The following is a 15,926-nucleotide window of genomic DNA, read 5'->3' on the forward strand; positions in this document are numbered from 1 at the left end:
GACAAATTTGCTTCCATTTTAAGCAACAAAAATTATACTCAAGAGTATTGATGTCTCTAACACCATTAAAGGGAATAGGAATCTTGAATAGTTATGGGCAATGATTATTGATTATAACTATCAGGCACCCAAACTTTGAAGTATTTCTATATAGTGGTTGGAACACAGTTTTTACAATGGAGTACAACCATGTATTGGGTTCACATCCTAAGATTACATACAAAAGAGGAGATAATCTTAAGAATATATTTGAAAGAAATACTCTTAAGCAGAAACATATTTGTCAGCCGAAGATGATGAAATGTGGTTGTTGTACATATTGTAAATTTATTAATGATGGACCTTATGTGACTGTACGTGATTATGACATAACACTTGCATGCCCAGGATCTGCAGTTGTAAAACCAAAATGATTGTATATTTAGCAACATGTATTTCCTGTCCCGCATGTTATAATGGCAAATTGACAATGACTTTGAAAGAGTGCATTTATAAACATGTGTATGAGATTAAAAAATCTAAATTGACCAATGCACTTTTCAATCATACACTTTAATACTCAGGTTTTAAAGGATTTATTTTTTTTTCTTTATTATTGATAGAGTGTATACTTCAGAACATGGATGTAATAGTGAGCTATTGCTTGAACAGAAGGAATTAAAGTGGCAGACACGTCTTACTGCCACAACAAAGCCAGGGCTAAACGGGATGTTATCTCTAAATAGTATTCTCAAACATAGGGCTGCAATGTTTAGTTAATAATATATTATTTATACAGGTTATTTCATATGTATTTTTATACATTACTATTATAAAATTATTAAACTGAATTATAGCTGCATGTAAATTCATGCATATTTAAGAACACTTAATGAATGGATGTTTTTGATTGGTGTTTGCTGTTAATTGATTACTATATAATGAGTTGTGTTTTGCATTTGTTTTATCTCTAAGGAAGTCTTTGAATAGAAGACAAAAGCATTTAGATCTAATAAAGTGCTGAATTCCTTTTACACTTCATGTTTTTGGAGTTAATTCATTTTATTGTATTGGTCGACATTCTAAGTGTTCATTGTTTGTCTCTGTGGTTCACTGGAGGTGTACAGAGGTTTTTCTGCTGTTCTTGCACAAGGCTCTGTTTATGGTGAGTTGCATTTATATGAGTTCCAGTGGGTTATACCTTTTAACTAGCTTAGATGTGAAGCTGTTTCTAAAATAGATTGAGACTCCTCCATCTTTAGTTCCCCTGTGCAGTAGCTGGTCTTAATTTGTTTATTTAGTTAACATTTGTTTACCAGGAAAGTCCGACTTGGAACAAAGCCAATTTTAGAGGAGGCCTGAGGAGAAATGCTACTGACGCATGTCTTTGTGACATGGCAGGAAACTGGAGCACCCAATGGAAACCCACATGAATGCAGGGAGGACATGCAGACTCTGCACAGAAGGCACCCCAGCCAAGAATTGAACTTGAGAACCTCTTGCTGTGAGGTGATGACACTACCACTGCACCACTGTGCTGTCAAAGGTATGAAAGCCATTATAACCTTGCATTGCCAGGTTACTGTCCATCACTTTGTTACTACACAGATTCTATACTCTCCAGGGAGAGGAAGGCTTGCAGAGAGTGGAGTTTCTTGTTAAGACTTCTAGCATTGAGCAGTATCACCTTCAGATATTCCTTATTAGCCTCAGTTAAGTCGGGAGGTTTATCAGTTTGGCATTGCCTAAAAAAAGGAAATATGGGGGTGGAAAAAGGTCTTTGCCAATATCTGAAAGCCTAGAGCAGATAAGTCCTTACCATCCCTGGCAAAGCAGCATGGTCTGTCAAACATGAACTCCCGGGCCATCAAAAATTGTGCCCCCTTGGACTGACACCAAAAGCTAAGCCAATGGTTAAAATCAATAATTTTCTTCTGGCAACATGGCATCACCCTCAGAGAAGGTACTATGCTACTCAGTGCTAGGCTCATACCCACCTGAGACACATGATCAGTGAGCTCAAACATGTCTGAGGCATGTGATCATTGAGCTCAATCATGTCTGAGACGTGATCAGTGAGCTTGATCATGTTTGAGACACGTGATCAGTGAGCTCAATCATATCTGAGATGTGATCAGTGAGCTCAATCATGTCTGAGACATGTGATCAGTGAGCTCAATCATGTCTGAGACACATGGTCAGTGAGCTCGATCATGTCTCGCTTCATATAGTCAGTGGAGGTACATCTCAGATCATTAACACCAATATGGACTATGACAAAGTCATACTGATATCTGTGGATCAATGACCTGAGTATTTGTGTGACTTGATGGATCCTAGCTGCAGAAAGACAGCTAACTGTGACTCTCTCCCTACTCAGTATGGTGAGGGGGACATTGGTGTGCCTCATTACAGAACCATAGAAGGGTGGGCTGAGAGAGACCCAATGAGTACATTAAAATTAGAAGTTTGCTGGGACAAACTGTGTCAAAGATTTGAGACAAATCTAGCAATAAGGAGGTGCATAGTTTGCTTGAACAAGCAAATAAGAGCACTAGTAAATTCCTCCAAAGCAAACTTCGAGTCCAAACTGGCCACATATACTAATCATAAGGCCTCCTTCACATATGTCTGCAACCTGAAGGAAAGCACCCAGATCTGCTCAGAACTGGTGGTCAAGGACACCACATACACAAACACTGTTAGATATAGCCAACCTGCTGGCAGACAGGTTCGGTGAAAACTTCACCCCTCTGTCCCCCATCAGTAAAACAGGACATCCCCAGTACCTGCTCCCCTCTCCTTATCTCTACAGAGCAAGTCACCACTGCCCTCTTAAAGGCAAAAAATACAGCCTCCATGGGACCCGATAACATCCCAGGATGCATCCTACATGAACTCAAGCAGGAACTTGCAGCACCATTAGGCACCCTATTCAACCAAAACCTGAGTACCAGCTTCATCCCAGCTGAGTGAAGGACAGCCCTGTCATCCCTTTGCACAAAGGTGGAGCATCCACCGATCCAAGAAATTATAGACCCATCAGCCTAACTAGCCTGATCTGCAAGGCCATGGAACGGATTATCATGGACCTCATTAACAAGGACATTGGCAACCTCCAGACACTCGATCCCACACAGTTTGGTTTTGTCAAGTGGAGGTCATGCCTGTTAAATTTGGTTGACTTCTTTGAGACAGACACCAAAGCCATGGACGAGGGGAAGATGGTTCACACCTCCTACCTTGACCTGGCCATAGCCTTCGATACTATTCCCCACTCAGGTATAATAGATAAACTCTCTAGGCATCAATCCATATGTTACCAGATGGGTAGCAAACTGGTTCACTCATAGAGCCCATCTTGTCCAAATAGGGAAGCCACCTCAAGTAGTAGACCCATAACAAGTGGTGTACCCTAGGGATCAGTCTTGGGGACTCTACTGTTTGGGATATACTTTTCTGAGGTGCAGATCAAAACCAGTGGGTATGGCTGACCAGGTTTGCAAATGACTGCAAGCTGGGTGCCATCATCAATTCCCCTAGTGATGTGGACATCCTCCAAGAGGGTCTCACCCAAACAAATGACTGTGCCAGAAACATGGCCTCAAATTGAATGCAAAAAATGCAACATCATCCCCTTTTGGGGAGAGTGAATTCCTCACAAATTATCACATTGATAATAAAGTCCTAAGCACGCAATGAGTCGTGAAGGACTTAGGCACTAAGGTTGATAGCAAACTGACTTTTGACCACCATATTACCTCCATTGTACGGAAAGCTTACTACATGGCCCACCTCATTAGTAAGAGTATCTCATTCAGGGACAATGTGGTCATAACATCCCTGTATTCTTCACTTATAAGACCCATTATTGAGTACAATGCCCCTTTCGACATGTACCTCACAAAGCACATGCAGCAACTGGAGAGACCACAGAGGTTCCTCACCAGGAGAATCCAGGGCCTCAAACATCTACCCTATACAGATAGGCCAAAGGCCCTATCCCTATACTCACCTTTTCTTCTCCTACAGACTCCTCAGAGGTGACCTCTGTCTGACATTTAAAGCACTCTCAAACCCTGCCTTGATGGGACTGCTGCAAATCTGCAAGTCAAGCTCCACTCAAGCTCCACTCAAGTAACCCACATGCATGACCTCAATGGGATTGTTGGCGGCACAGATTGGTGTCCCAGAGACTCCCACTTTTGTGGAATAGACTTCCTCTCCATGTGGAATAGACTTCCTCTCCATGTCAAGCAGAGTGCCTCATTAACCTGTGTCCCTGCTGGACAGTGGCATAGGGTGCTGACTTGTTGGAACATGGGCTAAATTATTGGCTAGGCTTGTAAGGGCCTCAGAGCCAATAGCCTAGTAACTTCCTATGATCCTGTGATCCTATAATTATCTCTACCGTTTCTGATCGTATGTATATAGGTTAGAAGTGCATTGTTAGTACTTTAGGAAGGGCAGAAGCCATATTGCATGGGGCATAGGAGTTCTTCCTGCAGGGGATAGTTTAGCAATTGTTTCTAAATACATTTTTCATATATTTCAGAGAGGGGGATATGATTGCTATAGGTCTAAATTAGTAACGTCTGTTGAATGTCCTCCTTTGCACAGAGGGATATTGGGTGACTTTTTCCAGAGAGGGGGAAAATTGGATTCGTGGAGTGAGGTATTTATGAGAACTGAGACATGGTGGGCAATACTATTGACTGCTGTTTTAAGGTACTTGTTTGGAAGGTCATCATCTGAAGTAGATCATGGTTTGAGTTTGTTTAAGAGTAGTTTTATATAGAATGTGGGCACAGGCTTGAAGATGAAAGTGGATGTGGTGACATGTGGATGGTGTGCAGGGTTAGGATTAGATGATAGGAAATCCTTGGTTAGAGATGCTATATTATCTATGAAATAAAAGTTGGATTATATTGCAGTTTGGAGTGATGAGTTATTGGGAGAGAGATTAGAGCTGATCTTATGGTCGGGATGCAAGATTTCTTAAATGGCTTTCCAGAATTTTTGGGGTTGCATTCACTATTATTCTGAAAGTTATTATAGTATAGTTTTTTGTCTTCTTTAATTTGCTTTTTTAGAATGATAATAAAACATGATGATGTTTTTAAGATGTTGTGGTGTTTTATATTTTTTCCATTCTTTCTGTGCTTTTGTCTATCCTTCATTAGCATTCAACTCTTTCTGGATAGCCAGATTGCATTGTTCATTTTTATTCTCTTCCTTGTAGAAGGTGCAAGGCTATTCAGGATATTCAAGAAAGTTGTATTGCATTCATTTACAGCATCATCTAAGGGGAGGATTTTTTAGGAAGTTCCAGTTAATAGATGACAGGGTAGTAATGTACATTTCTGGGTAAAACTTGGAAAGGTTGCATGTTGTTTTATAAACATGCTGTTTATGCTGATGTGTGAAATGTCTGGTTACAGAGACTGGGAGATAATCAGTGAGACAGTCAGACATTGTACCATACATGGTGTATTTCCTAGGGTCTAATACCAGGATCCAGTCAAACAGTGAACTTGAAATGTTGCTATAATGTGTAGGGTTATTAATTAGCTATGTGAAGTGAAAAAAGTTCATACAAGATGTAGAGGAGTTAGAGTTTATGTCCAACCAATTGACATTCACATCATCTAGTAATATTTTTTTCTTGTGGAAATCTTATGGATATCCAGTGTAGGATGTCTCCCAGTATAACTGTACTGTCACCATGAGGGATGTAAAGGGCAGTGATACATACCAGTGTAGGATGTCTCCCAGTATAACTGTACTGTCACCAGGAGGGATGTAAAGGGCAGTGATACATACCAGTGTAGGATGTCTCCAGTATAACTGTACTGTCACCATGAGGGATGTAAAGGGCAGTGATACATACCAGTGTAGGATGTCTCCCAGTATAACTGTACTGTCACCATGAGGGATGTAACGGGCAGTGATACATACCAGTGTAGGATGTCTCCCAGTATAACTGTACTGTCACCATGAGGGATGTAAAGGGCAGTGATACATACCAGTGTAGGATGTCTCCCAGTATAACTGTACTGTCACCAAGAGAGATGTAAAGAGCAGTGATACATACCAGTGTAGGATGTCTCCCAGTATAACTGTACTGTCAACATGAGGGATGTAAAGGGCAGTGATACATACCAGTGTAGGATGTCTCCCAGTATAACTGTACTGTCACCATGAAGGATGTAAAGAGCAGTGATACATACCAGTGTAGGATGTCTCCCAGTATAACTGTACTGTCACCAGGAGGGATGTAAAGGGCAGTGATACATACCAGTGTAGGATGTCTCCCAGTATAACTGTACTGTCACCATGAGGGATGTAAAGGGCAGTGATACATACCAGTGTAGGACATCTCCCAGTATAACTGTACTGTCACCATGAAGGATGTAAAGGGCAGTGATACATACCAGTGTAGGATGTCTCCCAGTATAACTGTACTGTCACCATGAGGGATGTAAAGGGCAGTGATACATACCAGTGTAGGATGTCTCCCAGTATAACTGTACTGTCACCATGAGGGATATAAAGGGCAGTGATACATACCAGTGTAGGATGTCTCCCAGTATAACTGTAGTGTCACCATGAAGGATGTAAAGAGCAGTGATACATACCAGTGTAGGATGTCTCCCAGTATAACTGTACTGTCACCATGAGGGATGTAAAGGGCAGTGATACATACCAGTGTAGGATGTCTCCCAGTATAACTGTACTGTCACCATGAAGGATGTAAAGAGCAGTGATACATACCAGTGTAGGATGTCTCCCAGTATAACTGTACTGTCACCATGAGGGATGTAAAGGGCAGTGATACATACCAGTGTAGGATGTCTCCCAGTATAACTGTACTGTCACCATGAGGGATGTAAAGGGCAGTGATACATACCAGTGTAGGATGTCTCCCAGTATAACTGTACTGTCACCATGAAGGATGTAAAGGACAGTGATACATACCAGTGTAGGATGTCTCCCAGTATAACTGTACTGTCACCATGAGGGATGTAAAGGGCAGTGATACATACCAGTGTAGGATGTCTCCCAGTATAACTGTACTGTCACCATGAAGGATGTAAAGGGCAGTGATACATACCAGTGTAGGATGTCTCCCAGTATAACTGTACTGTCACCAGGAAGGATGTAAAGAGCAGTGATACATACCAGTGTAGGATGTCTCCCAGTATAACTGTACTGTCACCATGAGGGATGTAAAGGGCAGTGATACATACCAGTGTAGGATGTCTCCCAGTATAACTGTAGTGTCACCAGGAGGGATGTAAAGAGCAGTGATACATACCAGTGTAGGATGTCTCCCAGTATAACTGTACTGTCACCAGGAGGGATGTAAAGGGCAGTGATACATACCAGTGTAGGATGTCTCCCAGTATAACTGTACTGTCACCATGAGGGATGTAAAGGGCAGTGATACACACCAGTGTAGGATGTCTCCCAGTATAACTGTACTGTCACCATGAAGGATGTAAAGGGCAGTGATACATACCAGTGTAGGATGTCTCCCAGTATAACTGTACTGTCACCATGAGGGATGTAACGGGCAGTGATACATACCAGTGTAGGATGTCTCCCAGTATAACTGTACTGTCACCATGAAGGATGTAAAGGGCAGTGATACATACCAGTGTAGGATGTCTCCCAGTATAACTGTACTGTCACCATGAGGGATGTAAAGCGCAGTGATACATACCAGTGTAGGATGTCTCCCAGTATAACTGTACTGTCACCAGGAGGGATGTAAAGAGCAGTGATACATACCAGTGTAGGATGTCTCCCAGTATAACTGTACTGTCACCATGAGGGATGTAAAGGCAGTGATACATACCAGTGTAGGATGTCTCCCAGTATAACTGTACTGTCACCAGGAGGGATGAAAGGGCAGTGATACATACCAGTGTAGGATGTCTCCCAGTATAACTGTACTGTCACCAGGAGGGATGTAAAGGGCAGTGATACATACCAGTGTAGGATGTCTCCCAGTATAACTGTACTGTCACCATGAAGGATGTAAAGGGCAGTGATACATACCAGTGTAGGATGTCTCCCAGTATAACTGTACTGTCACCATGAGGGATGTAAAGGGCAGTGATACATACCAGTGTAGGATGTCTCCCAGTATAACTGTACTGTCACCATGAGGGATGTAAAGGGCAGTGATACATACCAGTGTAGGATGTCTCCCAGTATAACTGTACTGTCACCATGAAGGATGTAAAGATCAGTGATACATACCAGTGTAGGATGTCTCCCAGTATAACTGTACTGTCACCATGAAGGATGTAAAGGGCAGTGATACATACCAGTGTAGGATGTCTCCCAGTATAACTGTACTGTCACCATGAGGGATGTAAAGGGCAGTGATACATACCAGTGTAGGATGTCTCCCAGTATAACTGTACTGTCACCATGAGGGATGTAAAGGGCAGTGATACATACCAGTGTAGGATGTCTCCCAGTATAACTGTACTGTCACCATGAGGGATGTAAAGGGCAGTGATACATACCAGTGTAGGATGTCTCCCAGTATAACTGTACTGTCACCATGAGGGATGTAAAGGGCAGTGATACATACCAGTGTAGGATGTCTCCCAGTATAACTGTACTGTCACCATGAGGGATGTAAAGGGCAGTGATACATACCAGTGTAGGATGTCTCCCAGTATAACTGTAGTGTCACCATGAGGGATGTAAAGAGCAGTGATACATACCAGTGTAGGATGTCTCTCAGTATAACTGTACTGTCACCATGAGGGATGTAAAGGGCAGTGATACATACCAGTGTAGGATGTCTCCCAGTATAACTGTACTGTCACCAGGAGGGATGTAAAGGGCAGTGATACATACCAGTGTAGGATGTCTCCCAGTATAACTGTACTGTCACCATGAGGGATGTAAAGGGCAGTGATACATACCAGTGTAGGATGTCTCCCAGTATAACTGTACTGTCACCATGAGGGATGTAAAGGGCAGTGATACATACCAGTGTAGGATGTCTCCCAGTATAACTGTACTGTCACCATGAGGGATGTAAAGGGCAGTGATACATACCAGTGTAGGATGTCTCCCAGTATAACTGTACTGTCACCATGAGGGATGTAAAGGGCAGTGATACATACCAGTGTAGGATGTCTCCCAGTATAACTGTACTGTCACCAGGAGGGATGTAAAGGGCAGTGATACATACCAGTGTAGGATGTCTCCCAGTATAACTGTACTGTCACCATGAGGGATGTAAAGGGCAGTGATACATACCAGTGTAGGATGTCTCCCAGTATAACTGTACTGTCACCAGGAGGGATGTAAAGGGCAGTGATACATACCAGTGTAGGATGTCTCCCAGTATAACTGTACTGTCACCATGAGGGATGTAAAGGGCAGTGATACATACCAGTGTAGGATGTCTCCCAGTATAACTGTACTGTCACCATGAGGGATGTAAAGGGCAGTGATACATACCAGTGTAGGATGTCTCCCAGTATAACTGTACTGTCACCATGAGGGATGTAAAGGGCAGTGATACATACCAGTGTAGGATGTCTCCCAGTATAACTGTACTGTCACCATGAGGGATGTAAGGGCAGTGATACATACCAGTGTAGGATGTCTCCCAGTATAACTGTACTGTCACCAGGAGGGATGTAAAGGGCAGTGATACATACCAGTGTAGGATGTCTCCCAGTATAACTGTACTGTCACCATGAGGGATGTAAAGGGCAGTGATACATACCAGTGTAGGATGTCTCCCAGTATAACTGTACTGTCACCAGGAGGGATGTAAAGGGCAGTGATACATACCAGTGTAGGATGTCTCCCAGTATAACTGTACTGTCACCATGAGGGATGTAAAGGGCAGTGATACATACCAGTGTAGGATGTCTCCCAGTATAACTGTACTGTCACCATGAGGGATGTAAAGGGCAGTGATACATACCAGTGTAGGATGTCTCCCAGTATAACTGTACTGTCACCATGAGGGATGTAAAGGGCAGTGATACATACCAGTGTAGGATGTCTCCCAGTATAACTGTACTGTCACCATGAGGGATGTAAAGGGCAGTGATACATACCAGTGTAGGATGTCTCCCAGTATAACTGTACTGTCACCATGAGGGATGTAAAGGGCAGTGATACATACCAGTGTAGGATGTCTCCCAGTATAACTGTACTGTCACCATGAGGGATGTAAAGGGCAGTGATACATACCAGTGTAGGATGTCTCCCAGTATAACTGTACTGTCACCATGAGGGATGTAAAGGGCAGTGATACATACCAGTGTAGGATGTCTCCCAGTATAACTGTACTGTCACCATGAGGGATGTAAAGGGCAGTGATACATACCAGTGTAGGATGTCTCCCAGTATAACTGTACTGTCACCATGAGGGATGTAAAGGGCAGTGATACATACCAGTGTAGGATGTCTCCCAGTATAACTGTACTGTCACCAGGAGGGATGTAAAGGGCAGTGATACATACCAGTGTAGGATGTCTCCCAGTATAACTGTACTGTCACCATGAGGGATGTAAAGGGCAGTGATACATACCAGTGTAGGATGTCTCCCAGTATAACTGTACTGTCACCATGAGGGATGTAAAGGGCAGTGATACATACCAGTGTAGGATGTCTCCCAGTATAACTGTACTGTCACCATGAGGGATGTAAAGGGCAGTGATACATACCAGTGTAGGATGTCTCCCAGTATAACTGTACTGTCACCAGGAGGGATGTAAAGGGCAGTGATACATACCAGTGTAGGATGTCTCCCAGTATAACTGTACTGTCACCATGAGGGATGTAAAGGGCAGTGATACATACCAGTGTAGGATGTCTCCCAGTATAACTGTACTGTCACCATGAGGGATGTAAAGGGCAGTGATACATACCAGTGTAGGATGTCTCCCAGTATAACTGTACTGTCACCATGAGGGATGTAAAGGGCAGTGATACATACCAGTGTAGGATGTCTCCCAGTATAACTGTACTGTCACCATGAGGGATGTAAAGGGCAGTGATACATACCAGTGTAGGATGTCTCCCAGTATAACTGTACTGTCACCATGAGGGATGTAAAGGCAGTGATACATACCAGTGTAGGATGTCTCCCAGTATAACTGTACTGTCACCAGGAGGGATGTAAAGGGCAGTGATACATACCAGTGTAGGATGTCTCCCAGTATAACTGTACTGTCACCATGAGGGATGTAAAGGGCAGTGATACATACCAGTGTAGGATGTCTCCCAGTATAACTGTACTGTCACCATGAGGGATGTAAAGGGCAGTGATACATACCAGTGTAGGATGTCTCCCAGTATAACTGTACTGTCACCATGAGGGATGTAAAGGGCAGTGATACATACCAGTGTAGGATGTCTCCCAGTATAACTGTACTGTCACCAGGAGGGATGTAAAGGGCAGTGATACATACCAGTGTAGGATGTCTCCCAGTATAACTGTACTGTCACCATGAGGGATGTAAAGGGCAGTGATACATACCAGTGTAGGATGTCTCCCAGTATAACTGTACTGTCACCATGAGGGATGTAAAGGGCAGTGATACATACCAGTGTAGGATGTCTCCCAGTATAACTGTACTGTCACCATGAGGGATGTAAAGGGCAGTGATACATACCAGTGTAGGATGTCTCCCAGTATAACTGTACTGTCACCATGAGGGATGTAAAGGGCAGTGATACATACCAGTGTAGGATGTCTCCCAGTATAACTGTACTGTCACCATGAGGGATGTAAAGGGCAGTGATACATACCAGTGTAGGATGTCTCCCAGTATAACTGTACTGTCACCAGGAGGGATGTAAAGGGCAGTGATACATACCAGTGTAGGATGTCTCCCAGTATAACTGTACTGTCACCATGAGGGATGTAAAGGGCAGTGATACATACCAGTGTAGGATGTCTCCCAGTATAACTGTACTGTCACCATGAGGGATGTAAAGGGCAGTGATACATACCAGTGTAGGATGTCTCCCAGTATAACTGTACTGTCACCATGAGGGATGTAAAGGGCAGTGATACATACCAGTGTAGGATGTCTCCCAGTATAACTGTACTGTCACCAGGAGGGATGTAAAGGGCAGTGATACATACCAGTGTAGGATGTCTCCCAGTATAACTGTACTGTCACCAGGAGGGATGTAAAGGGCAGTGATACATACCAGTGTAGGATGTCTCCCAGTATAACTGTACTGTCACCATGAGGGATGTAAAGGGCAGTGATACATACCAGTGTAGGATGTCTCCCAGTATAACTGTACTGTCACCATGAGGGATGTAAAGGGCAGTGATACATACCAGTGTAGGATGTCTCCCAGTATAACTGTACTGTCACCATGAGGGATGTAAAGGGCAGTGATACATACCAGTGTAGGATGTCTCCCAGTATAACTGTACTGTCACCATGAGGGATGTAAAGGGCAGTGATACATACCAGTGTAGGATGTCTCCCAGTATAACTGTACTGTCACCATGAGGGATGTAAAGGGCAGTGATACATACCAGTGTAGGATGTCTCCCAGTATAACTGTACTGTCACCATGAGGGATGTAAAGGGCAGTGATACATACCAGTGTAGGATGTCTCCCAGTATAACTGTACTGTCACCATGAGGGATGTAAAGGGCAGTGATACATACCAGTGTAGGATGTCTCCCAGTATAACTGTACTGTCACCATGAGGGATGTAAAGGGCAGTGATACATACCAGTGTAGGATGTCTCCCAGTATAACTGTACTGTCACCATGAGGGATGTAAAGGGCAGTGATACATACCAGTGTAGGATGTCTCCCAGTATAACTGTACTGTCACCATGAGGGATGTAAAGGGCAGTGATACATACCAGTGTAGGATGTCTCCCAGTATAACTGTACTGTCACCATGAGGGATGTAAAGGGCAGTGATACATACCAGTGTAGGATGTCTCCCAGTATAACTGTACTGTCACCATGAGGGATGTAAAGGGCAGTGATACATACCAGTGTAGGATGTCTCCCAGTATAACTGTACTGTCACCATGTAGGATGTAAAGGGCAGTGATACATACCAGTGTAGGATGTCTCCCAGTATAACTGTACTGTCACCATGAGGGATGTAAAGGGCAGTGATACATACCAGTGTAGGATGTCTCCCAGTATAACTGTACTGTCACCATGAGGGATGTAAAGGCAGTGATACATACCAGTGTAGGATGTCTCCCAGTATAACTGTACTGTCACCATGAGGGATGTAAAGGCAGTGATACATACCAGTGTAGGATGTCTCCCAGTATAACTGTACTGTCACCATGAGGGATGTAAAGGGCAGTGATACATACCAGTGTAGGATGTCTCCCAGTATAACTGTACTGTCACCATGAGGGATGTAAAGGGCAGTGATACATACCAGTGTAGGATGTCTCCCAGTATAACTGTACTGTCACCATGAGGGATGTAAAGGGCAGTGATACATACCAGTGTAGGATGTCTCCCAGTATAACTGTACTGTCACCATGAGGGATGTAAAGGGCAGTGATACATACCAGTGTAGGATGTCTCCCAGTATAACTGTACTGTCACCATGAGGGATGTAAAGGGCAGTGATACATACCAGTGTAGGATGTCTCCCAGTATAACTGTACTGTCACCATGAGGGATGTAAAGGGCAGTGATACATACCAGTGTAGGATGTCTCCCAGTATAACTGTACTGTCACCAGGAGGGATGTAAAGGGCAGTGATACATACCAGTGTAGGATGTCTCCCAGTATAACTGTACTGTCACCATGAGGGATGTAAAGGGCAGTGATACATACCAGTGTAGGATGTCTCCCAGTATAACTGTACTGTCACCATGAGGGATGTAAAGGGCAGTGATACATACCAGTGTAGGATGTCTCCCAGTATAACTGTACTGTCACCATGAGGGATGTAAAGGGCAGTGATACATACCAGTGTAGGATGTCTCCCAGTATAACTGTACTGTCACCATGAGGGATGTAAAGGGCAGTGATACATACCAGTGTAGGATGTCTCCCAGTATAACTGTACTGTCACCATGAGGGATGTAAAGGGCAGTGATACATACCAGTGTAGGATGTCTCCCAGTATAACTGTACTGTCACCATGAGGGATGTAAAGGGCAGTGATACATACCAGTGTAGGATGTCTCCCAGTATAACTGTACTGTCACCATGAGGGATGTAAAGGGCAGTGATACATACCAGTGTAGGATGTCTCCCAGTATAACTGTACTGTCACCATGAGGGATGTAAAGGGCAGTGATACATACCAGTGTAGGATGTCTCCCAGTATAACTGTACTGTCACCATGAGGGATGTAAAGGGCAGTGATACATACCAGTGTAGGATGTCTCCCAGTATAACTGTACTGTCACCATGAGGGATGTAAAGGGCAGTGATACATACCAGTGTAGGATGTCTCCCAGTATAACTGTACTGTCACCATGAGGGATGTAAAGGGCAGTGATACATACCAGTGTAGGATGTCTCCCAGTATAACTGTACTGTCACCATGAGGGATGTAAAGGGCAGTGATACATACCAGTGTAGGATGTCTCCCAGTATAACTGTACTGTCACCATGAGGGATGTAAAGGGCAGTGATACATACCAGTGTAGGATGTCTCCCAGTATAACTGTACTGTCACCATGAGGGATGTAAAGGGCAGTGATACATACCAGTGTAGGATGTCTCCCAGTATAACTGTACTGTCACCATGAGGGATGTAAAGGGCAGTGATACATACCAGTGTAGGATGTCTCCCAGTATAACTGTACTGTCACCATGAGGGATGTAAAGGGCAGTGATACATACCAGTGTAGGATGTCTCCCAGTATAACTGTACTGTCACCATGAGGGATGTAAAGGGCAGTGATACATACCAGTGTAGGATGTCTCCCAGTATAACTGTACTGTCACCATGAGGGATGTAAAGGGCAGTGATACATACCAGTGTAGGATGTCTCCCAGTATAACTGTACTGTCACCATGAGGGATGTAAAGGGCAGTGATACATACCAGTGTAGGATGTCTCCCAGTATAACTGTACTGTCACCATGAGGGATGTAAAGGGCAGTGATACATACCAGTGTAGGATGTCTCCCAGTATAACTGTACTGTCACCATGAGGGATGTAAAGGGCAGTGATACATACCAGTGTAGGATGTCTCCCAGTATAACTGTACTGTCACCATGAGGGATGTAAAGGGCAGTGATACATACCAGTGTAGGATGTCTCCCAGTATAACTGTACTGTCACCATGAGGGATGTAAAGGGCAGTGATACATACCAGTGTAGGATGTCTCCCAGTATAACTGTACTGTCACCATGAGGGATGTAAAGGGCAGTGATACATACCAGTGTAGGATGTCTCCCAGTATAACTGTACTGTCACCATGAGGGATGTAAAGGGCAGTGATACATACCAGTGTAGGATGTCTCCCAGTATAACTGTACTGTCACCATGAGGGATGTAAAGGGCAGTGATACATACCAGTGTAGGATGTCTCCCAGTATAACTGTACTGTCACCATGAAGGATGTAATGGGCAGTGATACATACCAGTGTAGGATGTCTCCCAGTATAACTGTACTGTCACCATGAAGGATGTAAAGGGCAGTGATACATACCAGTGTAGGATGTCTCCCAGTATAACTGTACTGTCACCATGAGGGATGTAAAGAGCAGTGATACATACCAGTGTAGGATGTCTCCCAGTATAACTGTACTGTCACCAGGAGGGATGTAAAGGGCAGTGATACATACCAGTGTAGGATGTCTCCCAGTATAACTGTACTGTCACCATGAGGGATGTAAAGGGCAGTGATACATACCAGTGTAGGATGTCTCCCAGTATAACTGTACTGTCACCATGAGGGATGTAAAGGGCAGTGATACATA

This window comes from Protopterus annectens, chromosome 7.part1 (genome assembly GCF_019279795.1).
Source record: "Protopterus annectens isolate FY-2018-M chromosome 7.part1, PAN1.0, whole genome shotgun sequence".
NCBI classification, from domain to species: Eukaryota; Metazoa; Chordata; order Ceratodontiformes; family Protopteridae; genus Protopterus; species Protopterus annectens.